The following is a 9,185-nucleotide window of genomic DNA, read 5'->3' as shown; positions in this document are numbered from 1 at the left end:
TACATTCTGCTGTTCTCTTTTCGCACGTTGTTCAGAAATAAACACTGGTGCCCACGTTACATTCTGCTTTTACACAGCTGCCAGAGAGGAGACATGCCCGGTGCTCTCTGAGACGGGAAGGCAGGGAGGGCAGGTCTTTTGCGCAGAAGGAGGAAGTTAGCTGCGGTGAAAGTTGACAGGTGAGGGCATGTGCAGCCCCGCGTTTCTCCTGGCACTGCCACCACCAAGCAGGGGCCTTGAAGGGAGTCCTGTAACTGCTCTCAACCGAGGCTGGCTTTTCTGAAAAGCACCTTATCTCAGACTTTTGGGTCTGAGGACCACTTCATACCCTTAAAAATGAAAGAGCTTTCTTTCATGTGGGTTGTATGTGAAGACATTTACTGTATTAGAAATTAAAACTGAGAAAAATTTTTGGAGGTTTATCAATTTGTATCCAAACTAACAATCATAAATTCATTACATATTGGCATAACTTTTAAGAGAAATCACTATATTTTCCAAAACAAACAAAAACAACGGTAAGAAGGATGGCAACAGTTTATAGTTTTCCCAAGCTCCTAAGCGTCCGAATTCACAGAAGACAGCCAGACCCTCACATCTTGCTTCTGCACTCAGTCTGGGACATTATGCTGCTTTGGCTGAGATGTGCGAAGAAAATTTAGCCTCCGACAAATACGTAGCTGGAAAGAGAGGACAACTTTGTAATAGGATTTTCAGATGATGGTGGATACTCTTTGATACTACACCGAGACATAACAAGCGGTAGTTTCTTTCTTTTTTTTTTTTAACATCTTTATTGGAGTAAAATTGCTTTACAATGGTGTGTTAGTTTCTGCTTTATAAGCGGTAGCTTCTTAAAGGTTAGTTGCCATTGGAATCTGAAGCCATATCAACTCATTTTTTAATCACTGTTAATTAAAATCCACTAGCTGTCAAGTACTTTGAATAGTTTTGCTTTGTCTGAGGCGTGGCAAAAAGAGGTGGGTAAGGCCATCCATTCGAGCCAGGTTGCCAGAGTTGGAATCCTGGCTGTCTTACTTACTCCCAAGTTAATTAGTTCCTCTGTGCCTCAGTTTCCTCAGCTGTAGAATGGGTCAATAATAATAGCATTGCCAGGGCAATGAGACGCCTGCGCACCGCAACGAAGAGTAACCGTGCTCACTGCAACTAGGGAAAGCCCGCGTGCAGCAACGAAGACCCAACGCGGCCAAAAACAAAATAAACTTAATTAAATGTAAAAAGGCTACAAACTGCACAGTCCCATAATACAAAAAATAATAATAATAATAGCTTCTACTTGGCAGTACCACTGTGAGAACCAAGTGGCCTACTTACACTGAGGCTCTCACTGGGCGCAATTCTTGTTACTGTGGGCTCACCATTTGCAGACATGCTCATCCTTTGGGAGAGCCTCAGGGACCGGCCGGCTCTCCCAGCACCCAGGCAGCCCATGGTCCCCACCTTGGGTGACGGCGTGGCCAGGAATCTGGAAAAGTTAAACAGAAGGTAGCTCCTCCTGGCTCTCTCCCTCTCCTATCAGTGAGGGGTGATGAGTATGGACAGACAGGAGCCCTTCGGTCTGGAAATCTGATGGGTCTGGGAGGAGATGGGGGTTCTGGGGGTTACCCAGGACCCCGTGTTTCCCCTATAGCTGTCCCAGGTGGTCCACAGTCATCACCTTCCAATGTGGGCACGGGTGACAGGAAGGGTGACCCGGGTAGCACCCACAGGTCCCGCCCAGCCATCCAAGCAGGGGAGACACCTGCATTTGGGGAAAGCTGTGTGAAAGCCCCCATCACAGTCCACACGGTCTCCACACCCAGACATGGGCCACGTGCCAGCCCTGGGGGGAGAACCTGGGGGATGGGACCCCTGCCCCACGAGGCACAGCCCCAGAAATGGTGTCACCGGAGAGGGGCAGCAGGGCGGAGGATGGGCTGCTGACGGTTCAACCTCAGATTCTCAGAGAGGCATGGAGTCAGCACAGGTGGCTCAAACGGGAAGTGCCTGCAAAACAGGTAACAACCCCCTGAGCGAAAACACACGCGACAGGCGAAAGGGGGATCCGAGCAGACGGGCACAGACATGGGGCTGCCGCAGCCGCTGGCCCTCCATCCACGAGCCCGTCAGGTGGGAGCTTCCTGGGAGTGTTCCACCCACAGTTTCATCTTGAGGAAGTCTCCTGACCCTCAGTTTGCAATGACTCTGGACCCACTCTGAGTTCCTTTCATGAGAGATCTTTGTCAACATCACCACCACTCTTGCCAAAGTCAGGAACTAAGGAAATGAATGTAGCTGGATAAAAAGTAAATTAAGGGCTTCCCTGGTGGCGCAGTGATTGGGAGTCTGCCTGCCGATGCAGGGGACACGGGTTCGTGCCCCGGTCTGGGAAGATCCCACATGCCGCGGAGCGGCTGGGCCCGTGAGCCATGGCCGCTGAGCCTACGCGTCCGGAGCCTGTGCTCCGCAATGGGAGAGGCCACAACAGTGAGAGGCCGGCGTACCGCAAAAAAAAAAGAAGTAAAATCAAAGGACACAGTTACGTGGCTAAATGCTCAAAATAAGAAGGAAAAAGATGAGGAGAAGGTGGTGGAGCGGTGAGAAGCGGGAAGCTGGAAGAGGACGGGGGGAGGGGGAGAATGCCCACCGTGGAGAGCTTACAATGCTCATCACCACGTGTAATCACAAGAAAGTGAAGGTCAAAATATCATCCCCTTAACTAAGGGATCTGCCACAAATCACGAAATGCCAGGCGTACCCCAGACTCCAGAGCCTTCTCCCCTCCTCTGCTAAGATTGAGGGACTTGGGAGTGGGAAGATGTTGGAGAAAGTCAAGCACATCCGCATTTGCTCGATAGCTTGTTGTCAGCATTTTACACACAGGCAACCATAAGTGACCTCCATGAGTAAGCAAGACACAGCAAATGAGGCTGTGACAAAAGGGTCCAGTTGGATATGACGGCGGGCGGGGCATCGTGCTGGGGTCAGGAGAGCAGGGCTCCAGGGCCAGACCTGTCTCCAGCACGCCGGGGCCCACGCCCAAACTGCTGAAAAGCTGGATTTCTTGGCCCTGTAAAGTGATGAGCGGTGGGGTGGATGAATTCAGTAGTTTCTGAAACTCTCTTCTGAGGAGTGCAGGTGTAATTATGAGACGTCAGCCACTGATACCACCATGTGTGTTCACCCTACAAATTCCATGAACTCCCAATGAACGTGCAAAGACCATCATTGTTTTCAGATAATATGACTTCCTAACCAAAAATGTGTAAAGAAGTCATCTAACGATATTATCAGAACCAAGAGTTCTGTAAGATGGCAGGAGGAGAACAACATAAAAAAGTCAGTAGCTCTCTATAGAGCAATAATAATTAGAAAACTTTTAAGCTCCCATTACCATTTATAGCTTATAAAAATAATATACAGGAATAAACCTAACCAGAGAAATATAAGACCTATATAAAGAAAATTATCAAACATTTCTTATTAAAAATCCTACTCCTGGATGCGAAGCCTCCTTTTTTAAAGACATCAGTTCTCCTCCAATATAGACTATAAATGCAAAACAGAAAGTTGTTGTGGAATTAACAAGATGATTCTAAACATCTTACAGAAAAAAATTACACAAATTTTGTCTAAAAGATTTGGGGAAAAAAAGACAAACTATTAGGGAGGACTTGCCCTTCTAGCTATCAAAACATATAATAATCTGTAATAATTAAAGCACCAGGAATATTTGTGCAGTGATAGACAAATAGACTAGTGGAATATATTAGAGTCCAGAAAGAGACCCACTGGAAATGGAAACTCAACATACAGTAAAGGAGGGTAAAGCAGTTTTAAAACATGGCCACAGATCCTTTGAAATGTCTTCCATTTAGAGGTGGGATCTATGTCCCCTCTCCTTGAATCTGGTTGGACAGGTGACTTCCAACCAATTAAGTGAAACGTGCCTTCCAAGGTGAAGCCCTAAAAGGTCATGCAGCTTCTTGCTTGTTCTGCTGCCTCTCAGTGCCTTGAGATTCCGCCAAGAAGTCAAACCACCCTGAGGCCTCCATACTGTGAGGAAGCCCAAGCCACACAGAGGTCAAGTGTAGGTGATCCCATCACAGTCCCAGCTGAGCCCAGCTTTTAAGTCACCCCAGCCCAGGTGCCACAGTGACAGGCAGCCCTGATCCGAGGTCAAAGCCAATCATTAGCTGGTGTGTGGGTACTCAGGTCAGGGCCCACATCCTGATAGGGACCCAGTGGATGGTGGTCTCCTTTCCTTTCCCTTCCCTGATGGAAACCGTCACAGGGAAGACACAAGGCAGCCCCTGCAGGCGTCATGTGTTTCTTGTAATTACGGCAGTAGGAGTCCGGAATACTGGGCCATCCCATCACTGGGCACGGCTGTCTTCAGAAAGTGTCTCCATCTTCCATCAGTGGATCTTTGCATCTGTGATCAGGGAAGCCAGAGGCTGGGAGAATAAGGGCAGTGCCTGCTCTGGGCTCTGGAGACAGTGACTGCCTTGCTGGATGGTGCCAGGGAAACAGAACAGAAACGGCTGGAGAATGACCCTAGGAGATGAGCCCAGAGCTGGCGTCTAAAGCTCGTGGGACAATGACAGTGACAGCTCGCTGGACAGCAATGAGATGGCCACTCACTGGTGTGCCAAGAAAGGACTGGCACTTCTTCCCGCTACTTAGTCCTTTCCATTCTCATAAGCAGGGGCATTTCTTTTTCTCATTCAGAAGACACCAGATACAGAAAAATCAAAGAACAGACACAGAGCCCAGAAAATGCCGGGACAAGGACTCACATCTGCCCGAGGTGAAGCATAGGTGGGCCAGGCCTGAGCAGGTGGGGGTACGTTTCTCTAGAAGAAAAACACTGCCTACACTAATGTACCTCCTATTAAAAACTGTCCAGTTCAAAAGGCAGAGGTACACAGCACAATCAGACAATCAGTGTGGCACTGCTCATAAAAGAGAAAATTTGGAAGCAACTTAGATGAACGTAGGAGAGGAAATCCGCTGAATAAAATGGGATGCTTACCCACAGGATGAAATTTCAGGCGGCCATATAGCTGATGTTGTATGGGGAGGTTTATTGACAAGGAAATATGTTTAGAAGAGGTTGCCAAATGAAAAAGAAACGTTTGCAAAGACGGACATAGAATACGATCCAGTTTCGGCCGAAGGATATAAAAGGCAGGAATTTACATACAGGCGTAGAAAAGAATTTGGCAGTTAATATCACAAAATACAGCAGCATGCCCATCTGAGTGGCGGCGTAATGGGTAGTTTTATTTTCTCTTTTTTATTTTGTATTTTCCAAATTGTGAACATGTATCAATTTTATGTTCTGGAACAAAATAAATGTTTTTGTTTCATTTTTCAAATCCCACGGAATTGAACCATATCTGTGGTTTACAAGCTCTTTGGCATTAAACGATCCCGGGATTCGCTGAGGTCGCCGGAGCAGGTATTCTGGTCTCTACTTCATGGCTGGGGAAGTGGGGTTCAGGCTGACTGGTTCCTGCCTAGAACAGAGGGACCCTAGGCTGGATCTCCGGGGCTCTTTCTTCACTGGGGAAATCAAGGAAGCGCAGAATCTAAGAAGGACAAGCGCCCCAGGTCCCCCAAGTCTGTGCCAGCCCCCAGCTGGACTGAAGACCCCAGACCAAGGCGCTGCTTCAGCTCTACTCAGCTCCAGTGTCGTCATCTTTGTGCTTTGTGTTTTTGTGTCCAGTTACTTCCTGTCACGACGGAGGTTGCTGCCCGAGCTCTGGGCCACAGCGGAGCCTCCAGTGGGCACTTTTCTCGCCATAAATGGCCTGGGCTCCCACAGACACCGAGCTCTCCTCCCAGCCTGTTCCGGCACACTCCCGACCTCCCCGTCCAGGAGGTGTGACATCCGTGGGGTCAGCTCCCGGAAGCTCTGAGTCTCTGGGGGTGGGTTCCAGGCCGGGTCAGACCAGCCTGTGTTAGATGCTCAGCATCTAGGAGATTTGCTCCTGCTTGGCGGGGCTGACCTGAACCCCGCGGGGAGAAGAACGGTGCCCCGTCAGAACCATGGGAATCTCTGGCCCAGAAGCAAGCAGCGTGGAGGGCCTTCCCCGCTGGCGGAGAGCAAAGCCTCTGAGGCCTGGGGCAGAAGTCCTTTACTCTGACCAGGCCTCAGAGGAGGCAGCAAACCCTTGGGGTTTGGGAGCCAGCTGAGCCTGAGCGGTCAGCCAGGGAGCCCGTGGCCTCGCCGGGCAGGGGTGTGGGCCGACGCCATCACCATTTGTCCCGACTGCCGAGCGGTCCTCCCCCACCCCTGCCTCGGTCTCTCCGTTTCATGGCACCCTCTCCCGCTGACAGCAACGGGCCTAAGCAGCTACGTCACCTTCCTGGTGAGGCGTCTTCAGCTGTGCCCAGCTCAGACTCCCCCTCCCAGCACTGAAGGTGCCTCAGCCAAGTTTTCCAGTTTCCAGATTCATCCACTGCACCCCACACGGCCCTGGGGTTCCAGGCACCCCGGCCACTGGCTCTGCCCCAGCATCTCTGCATCCTCCACCTTGGCCAGCACCTTGACCTCCTGGAGGCCCTTCTCCTGCATCAGTTCCCACTGGAACCCTGCTCGTCCTTGGCGATCCTGCTAAAATTCCCCTCCACTGCCACACAGACCCCTCAGACCAGACCCCTGCCACTGGAATTAGACCCGGCCCTCCCCAAGCACACTCACTCTTGAGCCCCTGTTTCCACAGCACTTGCAGCCTCTGCCTCAGTCCTAGATCCACCTGGTCCCCCCGACTGACTTCTGCAGGGCAGAGACTACCTCCTGTTCATGTTCGAATCTCGCTACCCCACCACCATCTCCTTCCAGGACAAGACCCTCTTTGTACACAGTAGGCAGTCAGTGAAGGCTTGTAATATTGACATAACTTCACGGCCAGCTACAGATTCTGCTCCTAAGCTAGCAAAATGGCAGTACTGTTTGGTACAATGAAATCCACAGGTTGGTGAAAATATTCTCAGAGGACCCCACATCCAACTCTTCGAAGCTCTAAGCTCCCCGTGGAATCTTTTTTTATAAATCTCCTTCAATTCTTGAAAAGGCCTCAACCTTTCACCATGGGCCCTGCGTAGCCTCTGCCCTGAATACCTGCAGTGCTCTCCCCATCTTGCCCAGCCGCCCCAGGCACAAAGTAGAATCAGCTTTGGAAATCAGAACCCAGAAGGAGAAGCCCCCACCCCCGCTAAAACTTCCTGGGAGGGGCCTTGCTAACCTCCCATGACCATAGGTTATAGGCAAGGCATCTGAACCATGGTGCCGTGTGCTCCTAAACAGATGACCTGTCACCATAGCAACACTCACATCTGTCATTACCTCAGAGAGAGAACACGTTTTAAAAGAAATCTGCTTGGCAACATGTCAGGTTAACTTCTGTGATTCTTATGGATTCTCTCAGGAATCCAGGCCTGAGTACCGCGGGGCAAAGGGTGAACAATCCAGTAGGGGCTGCCACAGGCAAAGTGGCCTCTTCCTTGACCTGTCCCCACCTGTCCTTGGATGAGTCAGGTACAGTGGCCTCCCCGAAGCCACAGCCCATTGGCTTTGCACTCAGGGCAGTTACACAAGCCAATGGTTATAAAAATAATAGCTGCTGTTCTGCCACGTTGCATGCATAGGCTCTCTTGATGCTCAGGACAGCCTCTGCAGCAGGCGTTACCTCCACTCAGAGACGACAGGCCGGCTGGTTCCAGCACCAGCCCGGGAGCTCCAGCCCTCCCCACGCACCGGCTGCTGTCGTGCAGGCGAGGGCCCCGGCTGGCTCTCAACACGCCATCCACATGCATTTTCCCAAAACCCCATTTCATAGAGGAGCAACTGTCTTGGAAAACTGAAGCCTCTTGTTCAAGATCCCTTCAGGAGGTGCCGAGAGACAGACTCACCTCCCCTGGGGGAGCCTCAGGGAACACACGTCTCTCCAGCCGTATTTACACCAAGTAAGGGGCCCAGGCTGTCTCCCTCTGAGCCCGAGAGGCAGATACCTGGGCGCCTCCCATGCTCGGCTTAGGGATGAATTCCAACCTCTTGCATTCGCTAAAAATCTTTGTCATCTAGGCTCTCAATCCTTCTGGATCTTACAGGGAATTTTCTGTGTATCTGAGGGGAATGAGGACTACAGAAGAAAGCGTGAGACTTTCATGCTCAGGAATCACCCCCAGCATCTTGTCGAGATGCAGGTGCTGATTGGTTGAGCGGGTAGTGGGGCCTGAGATCTGCATTTCCAACCAGCTTCCGGGTGAGGTGGCTGATCATTCATCCCACCTTTAGGGAAAGGGGACAGGGCCCTTCTGTTTAAAAGAAAAGATGTATTGTAAAAAGATGCAGTGTTTCCCCCAGGACTATTGCACGCTGCCTGTTAAGACCCTAAGTTGCTAAGGAAGCCTTCGAGAAGGGGAGGGGGCCTGGCTCACAAGGCTGACCTCTAAACCCCTGGAAGCCCTCCTGGGAGCTAAGCTCCCTGTTTGTAGCAGGATGGCTTCTCGTTTCTGATTTCCCAGTGCCTGGCCTAGTACCTGGAAGGTGCTAGATGCCCGAGAAACACTGACTGAATAAAGGAAAGAAGGTAGGAGGGAGGGAGGGCGAACGCCGTCCCCGGCCCAATTTCCAGCTCACCACTCCCTCCATCTGGCCCCTGCATTTGCCAACGGCCTCCTACCCAAAGCCGCCACTGGAAAGCCGGCTTCCGCTCCATGAAGGAGCGAGCTCCCACCACCTTCCCCCGATGCTGCCGCCAGCCCACCCATGACCCGTGGCTACCGCCACCCAGGTGAGCCCAGCCCGGCCCGACCTCTCCAAGCCCACGCAACCTGCAACCAACCTCCCTCTTCAGCTGCTGCACCTGCTTTGTCCTGAGCAGGACAGAGGCGTGGACAGAGGGGCCTGCAAGAGGCGGAGGGCACAGCTCTGCCCATGGCCTCTGCTCCCTTCCTGAGGCTGCACGCGGCGACCCGGGCCCCTCCTGCGGGCGCTGGCAGCCCGACCTCAGCCCACCTCACTGGCCCCCAGGGGCCTCACAGGCCACCCTGTCAAGGTGCCTCCAGGTTGGTGAGACCTGGGCCGCATACCTGAAGCAAGCAGGCGACTTCAGCAGCCAGGCTCCCGGAACCTGCAACAGGAATCAAGGTGAAGAGCCCTGGACAAGATGAGC

General features: G+C 51.8%; 1 long non-coding RNA gene across 1 annotated transcript in view; it reads right to left on the bottom strand.

Moving 5' to 3' along the window:
- Positions 1–399: 399 nt before the first annotated feature.
- Positions 400–9,185, bottom strand: part of LOC111164463 (uncharacterized) — a 94,006-nt gene continuing 85,220 nt past the window's right edge. Inside the window, exons 9-10 of the long non-coding RNA XR_016395541.1 lie at positions 1,336–9,143; positions 400–680 (exon numbers count right to left, since the gene is read on the bottom strand). This is a non-coding gene — a long non-coding RNA (uncharacterized LOC111164463). The remainder of the gene's footprint in view (positions 681–1,335; positions 9,144–9,185) is intronic.

The sequence above is a fragment of the Delphinapterus leucas genome, chromosome 13 (genome assembly GCF_059928025.1).
Source record: "Delphinapterus leucas isolate spDelLeu-1000000601 "Yukka" chromosome 13, BTC_Dleu_Yukka2, whole genome shotgun sequence".
Taxonomy (NCBI): Eukaryota; Metazoa; Chordata; class Mammalia; order Artiodactyla; family Monodontidae; genus Delphinapterus; species Delphinapterus leucas.
This window is presented reverse-complemented; position numbering and strand designations above follow the sequence as displayed.